The sequence below is a fragment of the Lathyrus oleraceus genome, chromosome 5 (assembly GCF_024323335.1).
Source record: "Lathyrus oleraceus cultivar Zhongwan6 chromosome 5, CAAS_Psat_ZW6_1.0, whole genome shotgun sequence".
In the NCBI taxonomy this organism is placed as follows: Eukaryota; Viridiplantae; Streptophyta; class Magnoliopsida; order Fabales; family Fabaceae; genus Lathyrus; species Lathyrus oleraceus.
In genome coordinates this window covers 245,078,088-245,081,131 of record NC_066583.1, presented here as the reverse complement: position 1 = coordinate 245,081,131, position 3,044 = coordinate 245,078,088, and the positions used below count along the sequence as shown (strand labels likewise).

At 28.7% G+C, this 3,044-nt stretch overlaps 1 long non-coding RNA gene across 1 annotated transcript; it reads left to right on the top strand.

Moving 5' to 3' along the window:
• The first annotated feature begins 264 nt into the window (after positions 1-264).
• LOC127083484 (uncharacterized) lies at positions 265-2,345 on the top strand. Its single transcript, XR_007788425.1, has 5 exons — positions 265-610; positions 702-828; positions 1,264-1,379; positions 1,470-1,515; positions 1,704-2,345. It is a non-coding gene; the product is annotated as an uncharacterized LOC127083484 (long non-coding RNA).
• Positions 2,346-3,044: the final 699 nt, after the last annotated feature.

The following is a 3,044-nucleotide window of genomic DNA, read 5'->3' as shown; positions in this document are numbered from 1 at the left end:
TTTTGGGGCCTTAGGAATTTTAAACCCATATTTGTTTGTAAATAGGTCCAACTTCTAGAAGCATATTCTAGTGAGATTCATGGAGCTCTCTAGAAGATAAGAAAAAGTTATTATTTTTGTAGAATAGTAGAGAGAATTCTAGAGAGTTATTTATAGTCATTAGATTAGGTTTGTGATGGCAAAATCATAGTCATTGATTTAAGAATGTCACTAATATAAATAGAGGTTGTGTACTTGAGTTTGTATCAAACTAAAAATTATAAAAACTCAATAATAAAAACAGTCTTCCCTTTCCCAAAAATTTCATATCCTCTTCTAAATACTTAACACTTTTTCCCCTTACAAAAAAATCTTTCTTCCAATATCTTGTATTTTTATTATAAAATTATTTTTATATATTCAAATGCATTAAATTTTTATTATTTGGCAAAAAAAACCACAATAACCCATTGATATGTATAAACCCATTATATAATTCCAAACCCTACCTTTATATTCACTTGGGACCCTTCAACCATTTTGCAACAAGCCGTAGATGTTTCCACTGTTAATACCAACTCAACTTGAATCAATGGATAGAAAAGCTATAATGAGTTTGTTTTAAATACAGGTATGCATTGTACTATTTCTTTAGATCTTATTCCTCCATCTATTTATTTTCATTATAATTTTTGTACTAAATCTTATTCTAAATTATGCAGCTTCATTCTAACCGTTGAAGATGAAGTTTGTTCATTCAGCAACATCTCTACCATGCAATTTGATTGATCTTTTGTCAGAGATATTTTTTTCCAGTATCAACAACCGTGATTTCCTTGATTAAATAAAGTGAGTTTTATCTTCGTTAATGATTTTTGTTGTCATTGGGATTTTGAAATTTTCGTGATGGAGTTTTGTTGAGGTTAAATTTAGTCATTAGAAATTATATTTTTCTTCTCTATTTATTTCATTAACTGTATTTGAAGGGTTATGATAGTTGGTTGTAATATATGTTTGTTAGGTATTTGCTGGATTCTTGCACTTATGCTTGATTTGATCCAATTTAAGTGTCTGGATTATTGCACTTACCTTAGATTTGATCATAGTGGTTGGATTATACGTTCAATTTGTGTATTTTTTCATGACCTAATTAAGTCTAATTTCTAATTGCATTTATCTTTATATTTTAATTTCCTTTTGGGATGTGCGTTCAAGGGCTCTCACTCCTATAACCAAAACTACATATATTCTTATGTTTTAATATTGTCCATAATGAATCAACAGGCTTTCGAATAGAACCTATAAATAATGCTCAAGAAGGAATGCAACTTTTGTTGACTGGTGTGAATTTTATCATCATATTTATTGATTTTGATTTTCCCATAATAAGTACATGTCAGGTATAAAAAATGTATTTCTTCTTTTCTATATCTGAGATGAATTGTTATTATATCTACCACTAAAAAATATTTTTATTGTATTTTATTTAGTTTGTGATGGATATGCGTGCATTGGGGATACAAAGAGAAATAGTGGGTATGCTATCAAACTTTAGTGATCATAATTCATAAATATTTCTTGAAGCACGAGTTAATGGCAACACTCAGAAAACTTTGACTCCAAGAATTTTTTAACACGTTATTAAAATCCTTTTGTTCAAACTTTAGTAGTGGGAATGTTATCAAATTGTTGTGATCTTAATTTGGAAATGTTTCTTGAAGCAGGAGTTAATGGCAACACTCATAAACCTTTCACTCGAAGAAATTTTGAGCATATCATTGAAATCCTTTGCTTCATATGAATCTAATGTTCGTCATTGTTATGATGTGTTATGCTTATAATTTGTAGGAGAGACATTGACTCTTTAAGTTAAAATATTAAATAAATTATGAAATGTATAGGATAAAAAATAAAAGTAGTTTATCTACATTATTTTGGAAATTAATAACTACCGGAACAATGTGATGAAGGAAGCAACCCCATCATCAATGACTGGACGGGATAATGTTATTAAATGATAGAATCTAGTCCATCGTCAATTCCTAAACCATTACCAAACACAATGATTGGACCAGCATTGCGGCAACAAGACATAATACTTTCTAATCCACCTCCAAGTGGAATTATCGCAATACCACATAATGATATGGATTCATCTAATCCTACTCTAAGTAGACAAGGCCAATGGATGAGATTGGATTCACCTGATCCTCCTCTAAATTGCATTTTCATAATGAAATTATCAAAGTTGCATTGTAACAAATTTAAATTACATTATCGAAGGTGTATTATCACAATACCATCTTACAAGTGACTTCATATGTATTAAGGAAGGATTAATACAAATAATTTGCTTAAATATGTCAGGAATGATTGTTACAAATATTTTGCTTAAATGTGTATTAAGGTTATTTACATTATGAATTTTAAATGACTGCAATTTTTTACTATATGTATGTATTTATTTTATAGCAAAGAGGATAAATTAATATAAATAATCATATTACAACAACCAATAAAATATGTTAGGAGTATCATAGGTACTCTTAAGTAAGCCAAAATAGTAAAAAACAACAAAACATAAATTTTTATTTTTTTTAAACTGAGTTGAGCGAATAAGTATGATTTTTTAAGCTATTTGTAATACTTTGGGGGAAATTGTTACATATCATTAGATATTTTCACTTAGAACTATTCAAATTCCTTTACCTGGATGGCACCCTCCATCTCATTGTTTACCAAATGGTTCTAGTACTCCTAGGTATATTTATTTCTATAAGATTTACTCATTAAGAAAAAGCATTGTATTTACTTTTCATTAGTAGTGTGAAACTTGAACGCTTTAGCATGATTTAACGTACAATATTTTAGCTAATTTCTTTGTTTTTATTTTGTTATGTGCATGTATTTGTCATGCTTGTACAAACACGTGAATGTAAATTTGAATGCCAAAATATGTTCAACAACTTCATTGAATCAGGATGTGTTCAAAAGATATCAACAACAACATTTGATTGTCCCTGTTTCTGGTGAAGTACACGTGTTTCTCTTCATGAATTAGACTC